Source organism: Heterocephalus glaber, unplaced genomic scaffold (assembly GCF_053883595.1).
Source record: "Heterocephalus glaber isolate CG9 unplaced genomic scaffold, H.glaber_assembly_v1.0 deba00001497, whole genome shotgun sequence".
Classification (NCBI taxonomy): Eukaryota; Metazoa; Chordata; class Mammalia; order Rodentia; family Bathyergidae; genus Heterocephalus; species Heterocephalus glaber.
The window spans coordinates 38,287,162-38,301,101 of NW_028258320.1; the positions used below are offsets into that span (position 1 = coordinate 38,287,162).

A 13,940-nucleotide genomic window follows, 5' to 3' on the forward strand; every position below is an offset into this window, starting at 1 on the left:
GTCCCTGTGTAGTCTTTGATAAGTCTATGAAATGACTGTTTTCTTTTTTAAAATAATAAAAGAGAAGAATTTTGATAGCCTAATAATATGTGTGTCATTTCTTCTTTAATAGTAGTCTATATCCATAGCTGTGACAATAATCAGACTATGAGGATATAAAGGGAACTCATGGTTAGTGTTTCTTATAAGCTTAAAAAAATAATCTACGACACTAACCAGGGAGGACTTGTAACTGAAAATAAATTTCTGAGCAAGTGATTAATGGTTTCATTGTCTGAGTTAGAGATTTATACTTGCATGTCCAAACCAAGTCTCTTCAGTGAGAGAAAACAGCACTGGATGAGTATCTGTGTGTGCAAAGAAATCTCCATTCAAGTGGCCAGATATCTCCAGGGGATGACAGCCGAGTATCCAAGGAGTTATGGAGCAATTAGAAAAACAGCAGCATCTGGTTACTTGGTTGTGATTCAGGAAACTATAAAATAAATTCCAATTAAAAGCGCACATTCAAGAGCTATCTCCAAAAGTGTTGTTCTAAAAACATCACACACTATCTTGGTGACGTTATTTAGTAATGATTTACTGAAAAATCCCTTATGAACTCAGACAATTTTAATCTTCTTTGGGGCTCCAGCCAGAGCTAAGTAAATAGAGGGTGCTCATCTGCAATGATGGAAATGTTCAGTACCAGCACTGTCCAGTGCAGTAGCCACAAGTCACATGCACTACTGACCAGTGAAATGTATGTAGGAATTGAATTTTTATTTTATTTAGTCTTCATTAAATTTCAATTTGAATAGCCATGTATTGCTCATAACTACCACATTGGAAGGCACAAGAATAGAAAGTAAGCTTTAAAGGTGGCTGCCACTGAAATCGCCAAAAGGGCCGTTAGTCATCCCAGTGCCCAGGCCCCACTCCTAGGCCAATTAAAACAGAGGAAGTGGCATGCGGCACAGATGTCCAATGTGTAGCTGAGGTGAGAGCCTTCACATTAAGACAGGGTTCTGAAAAGCAAGGCCTGTGAATTGTCTGCATCGGATCCAATAGAGGAATGTGTTAATGATGTACAAAACTGACCCTCCGACACATCTCCTGGACCACACTTCCTGGAATCACTTTTTAAAACAAACTTTTTTATTATAAAATAGAATTCAGTTTACAGAAAAGTTGAGAAGATAGAATGGAATGTTCCCTAGACCCTGCCTCCACTTTTCCATATTATCATCTCACATCAGTGTTGTATGTGACATCAGTGTTGTCACAACTAATGAACTGATATTGATACATAATTATTAACTAATAGCCATGCTTTATTCAGATTTCATTAGTTTTTACCTGCTATTCCGTTTTTGTTGTAGGATCCCATTCAGGATGCCACATTGTACTTACTCTTGTTTCCTTAGGTTCTTCATGATTGCACGTTTCTTAGACTTCCCTTATTTTTAATTACCTTGACCATTTTGAGGAATACTGGTTAGGTATATTATAAAATGTTCCTCAATTTAGACTTGTCTGACATTTTTCCAATGACTAGAGGGAGATTGCATTTTGGGGCAAGAGCCCACAGGTAAAATACAGTATCCTTCTCATCAGTTTGTATCAAGGGTACAGGTTATCAAGATGCCTTAGCGCTCGTAATGCTAATCTTACCTGTCTGATGTTTGTCAGATTTCTCCACTAAAAAGTTCCTCCTCCCTCAGTCCCTTCCATACTGTGCTCTGTGGATGGAAATTATTATGACACACAGCCATACTTAAATAATTGGGATTTACACTTTCCCTCCTTAAGGGCAAAGTATCTACATAAACTGATAGGATATCTAAAATGGGGTTTATTTTTCCTAGGATCCTCAGTGATTCTTATTTATACCAAAATTTGAGAATCACTCACTGTATTACTCAGTTTCCTTAGTGCTAAGACACAATACCTGACACCCAGAACTTAAAGGAGGAGAGATCTAATTTGACTCATAGTTTTAAGGGACTGGGTGAATAGGTGGTTGGCTCCAAGGCAGCGACATCATAGCATGGAAAGGTGAGGCAGAGCTTAGTTCATGGTGGCCAGGAAGCAGAGCAAGGGAACAGTATGAAGGAGCAAGGGACCAGATATTCGGCCCAAGGCCACGCCTCTGTGACCACTCTGATGCACTGAAAGTGTGTTCTCTTGGGTGGATCCGAAAGCCAATCAAGTTGACACTGCACCCTAACTGACACACTCAAGCGAACAGCTGCAGGAGACAAAACCACATGATGTCCTGGGGCTCTTTCTAGCTTAACTCTGTTTCTCTGAGTGTGGATGAGATGGAGAATGGATGAGTTTGCTGGACTTCTGTGGAAACTAGCTGAGAGTCAATTATTTAGTCTAGAGACCAAATCACAGATCCTCTGGACACAAAACAGAGAATAAATATAGAATTGTTGATATTACCACCATGAGTGCTTGGGAGTTGGGCCACAGCATAATGGAGGGAAAAAAGCCATAGCAAGAAGCAGATAGATAGTGGTTTGAACTAAGTCTCAGACGCTGTGGAGGAAAAATTAAAGAAGAAAAGGCATCAGCTGTATCAGCTAGAGAAATGGATGTGTTGTGGGGGGGAAGAATTCTGGAACATATATGGCTATGTGCAGCACACCACCAGTGTCCATGAGTAGTACATGGCACATCAGAGGTACAATACTATAATTAATAACAGCGACAAATATTTACCAAGCAGTTAGTATAGCAGGCACTCATTTAGCATTTTGCCATCAACTCTACTATTAATAATAGATCTATTCTTAATTAGGCACCTGAGACTGAAAGGATTTAAATCAACTTACCATTACTTTAGATTACTTTAAGATTCAAATTCAGTTCTGTGTAACTTTGGAACTGAGGTTAAAGCAATGGAGAAGGCCAGCTACATTCTTTGAGGAACAGGACATTCCCAAAGATATGTGAAGGATGTACTGCACATAAAATAGGAAGGAAACAAGTATGCTCCTGCTTGAAAAGATGGAAAAGGGAACCACTCTTAGGAAAGTGAGGAGAGGCAAGCTGAAGATGAAATCATCCAGGGTTTTGGAAAATAAACTGCTAAGAGTTTATGATATAAAAAAGTAATTCAGAAACTCATTTGTCACTATTGATACTTTGAACTAATAATAAAGCTTTCTTCCCAATTGGAAAGTATTTTATTTTTGCTGCTTATAAGACACAGAAAGTCTGTTCTCTGGATCACTGCTTGGCCTTGGCAAAGCTCTAGTTAAAGCTATTGGTTTCTCAGGGCATGACCACATGACCAGTGCAGTGTTAATTTAGTAATCAAGGAAATACCCATTAACATGTGCTGGGGATTATGAGAGGACTAGAAGCCTGGCTACACACAGGAGCACTCTGAGTAACTCAGAATGGTTGGTCAGGTGCTCACTTTGGCAGCACATCTACCAAGTGCAAATGATGCAGAGAAGATTAGCATGATCCCCAGGCAATGATGACGTACAAATTCTGAAGTGTTTCCTATTTTTTAAAAAATACATATAAAGGAAGTGAGGCCGGTGAGGCAGCATGAGGCCTGCCTTAATGTACTGTGGTGTGAAGAAGTGCAAACATCTTTTACATTCCTTGGGAAGGTGTAACAGGCACCTATGGGTTATGTCTGCCATGAAACAGATTCCATTCACCTTCATCTGGAAGAACAGGCTGAACTCTCTAACAAACTAATACCATGGAGGACAGATTGTCTGATAAGGTAGTGAGGGCCATGTCCAGTGGATTAGTTAAGTGGAAGCAAGATGGTTTCAGGGGTACTATAGAAAGAATTCCTGCACTATATGAGCAATTGGAAAAGATCTTTCAGTACCTTTTAACTCTGCCTCTCCAACCTTCGACACAGTAATGTGACAACATACTAAGTGTCTAGATGTTACCGTTCATCTCTGTGCCTTCACTGATACCAGTTGTGACGAATATGTAGTACTCAGTTATAGGAGTGTGACACTTTTCTCAATCTGGCCAATTTACACGTATCAGAGGAAAACTCAGCACAGGCAAGAGGAGAGGAGCCTCAGAGTAAGAGAAAGATCACTTCTTTGGAGATCCATAGTCTTGATGTTGCCACCAAGAAGCTATTGTAACCCTGGACAACATCTTTATGTCTCTGGGTCTCAATAATTTTCTCTACAATGACGTTTGGGGTTAATTTGCTCCTAAGTTTTTTTCTAACCTTCTATGCAAGCTTCCCTTTGTCTTTGTCCTTAGTGTTCACTAAATCTCAGTGAGAAAGTACTAGGCACTACTATTTAATGAAAATTACAAATCCTGAAACTAAGATTTGTTAGTGGTGCTCCAAAAAATATGAATGACAGGATTATTACTATTGCATTGATTGCCTTTCTACTTAATTTCTTTGGGTGTTACAACCTATAATGACATTTTTGCCATTTGTCAGTATTTCATGTTCCAAAATCTAGAACATTTTTTGCAAATTCAACTGCCTATAGGGGCAAGAATGATTGAAAGATCAACGGTACTTCAGAATGGGTAATAGTCACCTCTCAGTTCCATCTACTGCTGCTGTAGTAGTTGGGGTTACTAGAGCTTCTACTTTTTAAGAGAAAGTAAAAATTACAACTTTTGTGTAATATCCCCTTGTTTAAAAGTGATACCAATTATTAACTTTTTTTAAAAAAAATGGTAACTGGCTAAAGGATTCCTTTCTGTGGGTTTACCGTTTGTAAACTCTGATCTCCAAGCAATGACAGCCAGTCCAATTACAATTTGAGTGCTTCCTGACACTCTGTCCTGTATTCAATAGATAATTAATTGGGTGGCAGAAGTATGAAATGCTTTCAAGGGTTAGAGTAAAAAAAGAGAAATTGGGACAATCTTAGCTAAGGGTGTTATAGATATGCATCCTCCTACCTGGTTATTGTCAGCTATTCAGATGTGGTTCTGCAACTTTCACATGGGAAGGAAGTTGTAACAAAAGCTCTCAAATCGTTGTTTTTGATGATTGCACCACAGATGGTGTTACAGTGGTACTTCTGTCCATGAACTCAATTCCACAATTCTGGTTGCAAATCGAACTGGACAAGAATGGAATCAAAGTTCCCCATAAGGTCAACATTGAACCTAACCACTGAATTTGATTCAGTTCTTGTCCAACTTAGTTTGTAACAAGAATCATGGAAGAACCAAAGTACCACTCTATATCCAGAGTGTGAACATAAAAATGTCACAGGTGCGCCTGTCAAAAGTAAGAAAATATAATCATTCAAACACTTGATGATTACTATGCTATAGAACAAATTTCACATGGAAATCTGGGAAAATTTTCAGGATGCCAAATCTCTGCAAAGCTTTTGAGGAACACAGGATATGGAGCAAATGCTTGACAATGTCCTAGGTAGTCTGGGTTTATTTCCAAAGATTCACAGGGGCACAGACCCTATATTTGTTTAATACCTAGCATGTCCCCAAGGATAGAATTTATTCTACAGATAATAAGTGGATGAAATAGTCTTTTATCCTTTATGAGTAAGGGATTAAATAGAAAATTTGGCTTATTAGGAGGGTTATGACTTAAATCAAATGAGAATTTTTAAAAACTTCCTTGGTTTTATATAGCCAAGTAATCTTTCCCTTCTCCTAGAAGTCACTCTGGAAATTTAAACTATTTTTAAAAAATGCATTGTTCAGATCTTCTGGAACTATAGGCCAAAACAACAGCAAAATTTCTTTGGATCACTGCAGTATTGGCATGTCTCTGTTCTTTGGGGGCAAATTTGTTTTTATTGTTTTGTTTTGTTTTTGTGCAGCAAAATGTCATTCTTATTGATGGCTAGAAAAGAAGGTCAAGGGGTAAACTTGGAATTACTACTTTTTGTTCAAAAAAGAGGCGAGCTTTATAATAATTAGGTTGATATTTGTATGTGACCGGTAGAACAACAAAATGTACAATACATGTTTAGCTACACATTCTTACAAATTTTCTTAAAAGTTCTTTTATTCATCTCCATACTTTAGTACAATGTTATAGTTTGTTTCTACTTATTTTGTAGCATAGACCTAAGGGGTCTTTCTTACTCCACTATGTTATTTTCAATTTTTGTTTATCCTAATGGACCCTATTTAAGTGCAGACTATATGTCCATGTATTTCTGCACTGTACAGCAGGAAATAATAATTTTCCCTCTACCCTCCTAAGTTCTTATCTAGGACCCCTGCAACAAAACACTGATTAACAGGAGAAAAACATGAAAATTGATTAACATATATATTTCATGTATATAAGGGAGATACTCTGGGGAATGAGAAATTATCAAAGAGGTGACAAAGAACTCTGGTTTCTATAGCAGTTTTTAAAAAGAATAAGAAAGTTTTGGAGAAGTGACATGACAAAGGAAAAGGACCTTGAGGTCCCAGGGGTGGCAAATTATGGAAAAGTCAAAATATATGGAAATTAATGGTAGATAATGGCTAGTAGTAAAATTTACTTTGTAGATTTTTCTGTGCCCATCTTCAGGTCTAAAGGTCATTTCCAGGCCTGGGGATTTAACTCAGTGATGCTGCACCTGCCTCAAAAGCGCAAGGGTCCTGAGTTCGATCTCCAGTACCACACACACACAAATTAATTAAAAGAAAATAAAAATAATTTCCAGTCATCAACTTTGTCTTTTCTGGTACCTAAGGGAGGAGGTACAGCTTTGTAAATTTATGTTCTGCTTTTAAGTAAATAGAGGGGAGACAGAGAGGTTTTTCTGTATCTGCATCTTCTCAGATGCTTTCTGCTCAAAATGATCCTTGTGTCAAAGTAGCATTTTTTGGGGTGGTGTATTCTGCTACCATTCAGCACACAGTGCTGCATATTCTGTACCACCTGGCCTCTTTCCCTCTGTGCAGCTACAACAATTAATCTATTAGGAGGGTGTGATCATTCAAAGGAGTCTTCCTCCTGCCCTCTCATTTGCTGTCTCTTTGCAATGCTCACTGTAGGTTTCACGCTTTTAGAGCTCTAAGTTTTCCCTTTCTCCATAGCACACAAATATATATAGTCCAGCCTCTAAGCCCTCATGCATTTTATTTCCAAGGCCTAGGATAGTTTTCTTATTATTTGCTTATTTCAAAAGCCTGCTCAACATTCTCTTATAGAAAACTTTCTTAAAATTTTTCCAGGTACAGTGCATTCTAATCATTCTAGTGACTCCCTCAGCACAATTACCTTTTGTAATATCATATATTTTCTCATATTCACCTATACTCCTCACCAGGTTGCAAACATTTGGAGTTGGCCAGTGTAGTGATTATTCCCATGGGGCCCTCTGCCAGTCCACATATGGTGGGAATTTAGGAACACAGTTAACCAGCTTCCTATTTTCCCCAAACCTTAGAAGTGCTGCAGTAACCATCTCAGATGATGTTATTTTCAGAAAGTTTTCCTAATGTATTTTAAGAAAAGAACAGATAAGATGCATAAGATAAGGGAGTACTCTGGCTCTGCCCTTTCTTTAGCACATTTCAGGATTATTGCAACATGACAGCTATGCCCTGTTTTCCTTATGCAGAGTGTGTCTGCCTAGTGTCCTTGCTTCAGAAGGTCAAGCACATGGGCACATCAATATACACCACCAGCAAAAGGCCACCGCACAGAACATAGGCTCCTGGCAAGAAGGCAGCGCTACAGTCTGGGAGGTCAGGTCATTAGCAAAAGATTGAAGGGTCATTGTGAGGCTCCCTCAGCATTTCTGTAAAGCACAGGTTTCCCCAGTGGTTTGCTGAGCAGAGGAGCCCCCAGCTGAAGGAAGAACAAACTCATTAGAAGGGTCTCAGTTTTATGATCTCCTACTGCCTTGGGTTGATTTGCTGTTACTCAATTATTATGGCAGGTCTTAGGGACAGCCTTACAAAAAGTGAATTATTCTTTAAATGTAGGTAGTCAGTGTTTTTTCCTCTCTCTTCCTTGAAAATAGTGAGCTCAAGCAGAGTTTTCTAAAGCATGGCCTAAACTTGCTGAACTCTCATCACTGGAGTCAGCTGGCAGTTTGTTAAGATGCACATTCCTGAGGTTCATCTTCGCAGGCTCGATGATGGGGGATACAGATCTGCATTTAACCTGGAACTTCCTAGAAGCCCTGAGAGAACATGATATAGAGACCTTAGAAGTGCAGAGGTGGCTCCTCCTCATTACTATGGTGTCTGTCCTTAGATACAGGATGCCAACATATACCCTTAGAGAGTGGAGCAGATAGTACATGTACAGACAGGGAAGGGCTGCTTTCTTCTGTGTTTTGCTACTCACTGTCTATGTGGCTTTTAATAGTTCACTACTCTTCAGGCCTCTGGTCTAAATATTTAATGTTCTGTTTCCCTCTGACAATCTGTGATTAAAATATTGAATTTAAATCCTGAAGAGAAACTATAAACTCTTGTTTATCTGTGGCATCTGTTAGGTAACAGGTCAATGAGGTGGATAGTTTCACAAATGGAAATCATGACTCAGATATATTGACTAAAATTCTGCTTCAGGATTCAGCCTAGAACCTTATCAGTGGCCATGTTTGTAACTTGGGCAAATCACCCATACCTCAATTTCATCATCTGCAAAATGACAATGGTACCTGTTATCCAGAACATTGCAGCGTTCTTGGGTAGGTCAAGTGCGTAATCTGTAAATTATTTTTTGTTTTTGCTCTTGACGTGCTGAAGATTGAAGCCAGAGCTTTGCACTTGATAGGCAAGTGCTCTGCCACTGAACCACATCCTCAGCTTTACTCAACTGTCTTAAAAACTATAAAATACCAATTGATTGAACGTATTATTGGTTGTCACCTAAATTTGCCTCTTAGCAGGTATTACATGGTGCATTGATGCTTCTTGTCCAGCTGTGGGAAGCACTGGACACTTAAGATCCCATTAGAGGATCCCAGGGTTTGTGTGAGGCAATCTCATAAAAGCAAGTCATCTGACCAGCATGAAGAGGGCAGATTTTGTGCCAGCACAGCTTATACAACACTCATTTTAGCATCAGACATACTTTATTCCCTAGCAAAGAAAGTGAACAGGAAGGGCCCTGTGAGATATCTTTGGATGCTTGAGGAATTTTAAAAGCTGCAACTTGGAATTTGAGGCATTCATTTCCTTTTCCTACCAATTTGAGACCCTATAGGGTAATTTCATACTACAGAGCTCCCCTTGCTTTAAAACCTGAATGGAATTTGAGATAGTTGGAACAGAACAAGATTCCTATTATCTATGCTGAAAGACATTATAAAGTAGGGACAAGAGTATATGGACTTTGGAATTAGGTTGGATTCAAATACCAATTTTTGTCAACAACTGATTTTGAGTCCCCAAACAAATTGTTCAGTACTTCACTCCTTGGTTTCTTATCTGTGGACAGACTGATCAGAGTACAGATGAATGCTGGATTCTGGTGTCTTTCAATTTTATGTTCCTTGGCATTGTTCCCTCTTACACACATTTTGTGTCAGTCTACATCATCTACACCCAAACCCCTAACTGCTGCACAACTTGGTAAGCTTCAAACACTCACAAAGGTAGGCACAAGAGCTCTGTGTTTTTAAACTTTCAAAGGCAGATGAACACACTGTGTAAATATTTTGTTTCATGATTTTCTTACTGTAAGCCATGTCTTATAAAGTCCAGAGAGGAAGCCAGGCTGAATCTTTGTGACTTTGTTCAGGTAGTCCAGAAACAATGATGGCTTACACGCCTTGAAGCCATTTCGGTTCTCACTCAGTTCAAAACAGGAATATGGCTGACAAGGAGTCCCCCTTCCCCCCAGGGGAACTGCTTAGAATAAATGCAAATATGAATTTTTACATGAATATTAGTTCAATAGTTTGTCAGTGTGATCATCAAACTGCAAGGTTATAGCTTTTCCAGAGTTCAAAATATAGTCTCTAGATTAAAATGGTGCTTCTGCTGTAGCAGATAATAATAATTGGGATTTTTGTGACCTTCAGGTGTGACATGGTCTTACCATTTCTTCAGAATAAACCATTCAACCTAGTAGTTTTTGTGTTTATAGTTATTTGTATTGTAAATAACTTGGATTTTATATGTTTAATTTGCATTTAAGTCCTGAAAAATTGAACTTAGACATAGCCATCCTCCTTCACCCAGAATATTTGACTAATGAGAGTATTTACTTATGTTTTTGAGTGGTCCTATGTATGCATTTAATGAATGTTCTCCTTTTTGCTGGAAGGGTATATAAAAACGCTGGCTTTTTTCAGGAAGAGGACCTCAACAAATCTATGTGTACAGTTTTCAGCCACCTTGGGTTTAAAACACACAATGGAACAATTGAAAACTTGTTTGTTTTTCTGAATCCATGACAACACGAACTTTGTCCAAAACCCTGCTGTGAATGTGGGTAACACAATAATATGGATACTCCACTGACCTGAAAGAATTCAGGCATGGTCTGCAGTTTGAACACATACTTGTTGGTGGAGTGCTTTTTCGGTAGAGGAACAAAAAATTTGGCTTCCTCAGAGAACTGGATGAAGCAATCCCTCCTCCCAAAGTAGTCAAAATACCACTCTGCAGAGCTTTGACTTTATAAGGGAAGGCAGCTTCTGAATCACAGGCTTTTCCTGCTGAATTCTCACTGGCTGCCCTGGAATGAGGCTCTGCTAAAAATGTTCTAGGCCACTGTTGATCTAGGCATTTCTGTCTTCTTTTCTAGTAACATAATGTGTACATGTTGAAGAGATCTTACAGGTTCTTTCTACCTCACTCACCCCTTTTAAAGCCTGCTGGCAAAGTATATGTAGAACGATTTCCCAGAATTAGAAAAGTTTCCATCTGCCCAAACTGTGGTTGTGTTTCATATTTTAGGTAACAGATTTCATTACTTGATGTTTTTCCCCCTTAAGACTACACAGATATGGAGAATGTGAACTGAATAGATCTTTCTGAAGAGAAGAATTCAGAAAACGTTAGGTGTTAAGGGTTTAGCTTTATCTGTATTCTATTACAACTTCATAATTTTTTTCTTCCATACTGAGTAGTAATCAGGGGAGGTACTTTTTAACATAGAATCTTGATTGTTGAACCAAAAAATATAATCCTAAATTGTAAGGGTGAAATAATTTGGAAACTATTGTTGTTTCTCTAAATTAACATAGATTATTTTTTAATTCCTGCTAATTTTGCTACTTCTCTTATTTCTCAAAAAAAGGATTTTGGTAGCTAGACATGGTGAAATACACCTGTAATCCCAGAAGTCTGGGAAGCTGAGGCAGGAGGGTTGCAAATTTGAACTTCTTCTGGACAATTTAGCAACTTAATGAAACTCTGCCTCAAAAACAAGAAATAGTAAAGGGATTGGGGCTATAGCTTAGTGAGAAGGTCACCATTCAATTCCCAGTCAGTACAGAAAAATTAAAAAAGTCTTTCATGTCAATATTCCGCCTAAAAATTTCTTTGGAAGAAACAAGTATTTTCCTTTATTGTGATGTCTTGGGGCATCAGCTGGGCCTAAACCCGTGCAGGTAAGGCTGAGCAGCTGCACTGCCTTGCTATCTCTATTTGAAAGACTCTGCAATTCTAAGGAAAAGCACGGCATAGCAATTTTCACAGTTTTAGTCTCCATTTGTCAAGATTATTTAAAATTTTATTTTTAAAAGCAGTTTTATGTTCACAGCATCATGACCTTTTTTGGCTGGTTTACACCTACTCAAATTTTTCAGATGTCTGGGATGATTAATTTCTTAAGGAAAGATGACTGCTTTGAACCATGCCACTCTCTCAGCTCAATCTGGTTATTTTACTTTATTCCTCACTTTCCTTGAGACAAGGTTTTACTCTATTGCACTGGGACAGTCTACATAGTTCTAGAAATCTCTATCTGATATTTACACATCCAAAGTCTGACCACCAAAGATATGTTTAGTTCATGTCTGACACTGGGATTCCACCACTCAAAGATAAACTTGGTCTTCTTTTCCCCTCATCCATAAAAGGTACATATGAGAGATGTCTTCCTGAATAATAGAGTCTAATTCTCAAGTGCTGTTGAGCCTAGTATGATTTTAGGCAGGAGTTTTGCCGAGTTTTAGTTTTCTCTAACCTAGAGAAGGTGGATATTTTTCTTAGCCCTACTTTTCCTGAAGTTCAAAAGTTCAACTAACTTAAATGGGTAGCTCATCTGTGAACATGTGCAATGCTAGATAATATATTGATTTTCCACCCTCAGAGGGTTAACTTGATGAAATAAGTACAGCTAAATATAAAACGAACAAATCCCATGCAGGATGTTCTGTAAGACTGTCAATGGGAAGGAGCCTCTGATGCTGGATCAATCTTTGTCAACGTGGCCCATTTGAATTCCAGTTAGGATCAGAGTGTTGGGGTTCATGAAATAAACTAAGAGTGGGTGGCAAACATATTTTCTCAAACACCATCTGTTCAAAGTTTAAGTCCAAATCTTATCATTTGACTGACTCTTCTTTCTACATGATTTGAGTTTGAGTTTTAAAAAAACTGTTTTGCTACAAATCACAACTAACAATGCCAACCACTTAAAGAGTTTTAAACTAACAGGGCATTTGCAAAAGTAGAACTATAATACACATTAGAGTCACAGCATGTAATGGCTTCAGCAATTTGTGCAATATCCCTCTTGTTGGGCTTGTTTGCATAGTTTTCCTCTAGAAAGCAGCCAAGAATTGGTGTTCAGATGATGGTCCTTTGATGGTGAACTGGCATACTGAGCCTTTAGTTTCAGCTTTTTTCCAGTAGTTCATGCAAGCTGGAACTAAGAGGCTGCTACCTAGTGACACTACTGATTAATTAGCCATTTTACATTAAATGAAACACAATTGCATTCACTTAAGAGCACCAGGGTTTGAATTTAGCTATTTCCTGGTCTTTAGGCAAGAAGAAAATAAAAAGATAGCTACTATTATTTGTAATAGTGACTCATATCACAAAAGGAGTTCTGGGAACAGGAGGTTTAGGAAAGCAATTGATCTTTTATTTTTAGTTAATTAACATTTAATGTAATATTTGATATAGTTAGATTTAGACCTATTTCTATTTGTTGTTTATTTCTGAACTTTTCTGACCTATTTCTATTTGTTGTCTTTATTTTTTCTTTGTTGCTATTAGCGTTGTTCTTATCTTTTTCCTCTCTTGCCTCCTTTTGTATTATTTACTTTCTAAATTTCATTTTAATTTATTTATTAATTTATTAGCTCTATCTTTTTGTCTTATTTTTAAGGAGTTTCCCTAGGGGTTACAATATGCAACTTAAAATATTAACAGTGTACTTAGAGTTAATATTGTACCACTTCATGGAATGTAAGTCCATTTACACTCTCATTGTGGTATAATGTACATTATTGGGCATCATAAATGGTAAACCTTTGCTTTAATACTTTCTGCATTGTTTCTCATTTTTCATATGTGCTATCAAAGTGACCATCACATTTATCATTAAATCTTCATCTGTTTTCCTAATATGTATTTAACCAAGTGTCCTAAAGACAATTTTGTAGCATTCTAGGTATTTTAGATTGCAGATATAAAGATTACGTGATTACATGTGTCACTGAATTGTTGAACCATTGCAGTAAAAATCAAAATTGAAACTGTAAGAAGTCTTGTTTTAAAATCTAACCTTGTAAGCCTTTCACCTTTCCACAAACATTTTTAACTTTCAGGTTTCATTTTTCTATTTCCATTTTGTCTAGATACTCCCTCCCAGTGGCCCCTTCCCTTCCTCTGTGTGGCTTATGGAGTCACAAATTTCTTTTTGGGTTTAATTCCTGGCACTGCTTTGGAGATGGAGTCCATGGATTGATCCTGCAGATCCCTGCCCTGTACCCAGTGGATCACCACCCTCAGGGATCTCTAGGTGATCATGACTCTCAACAGCTTTAAGAGCTGCAAAAGTGGAATGGCCTGATAGGGAAAATGTGTAAGCA

General features: G+C 37.9%; 1 non-coding gene across 1 annotated transcript; it reads left to right on the plus strand.

Moving 5' to 3' along the window:
• Nucleotides 1-3,404: 3,404 nt before the first annotated feature.
• Nucleotides 3,405-3,509, plus strand: LOC147825644 (U6 spliceosomal RNA). The gene has a single exon (XR_015440625.1). It is a non-coding gene; the product is annotated as a U6 spliceosomal RNA (small nuclear RNA).
• The last annotated feature ends 10,431 nt before the right edge of the window (nt 3,510-13,940 follow it).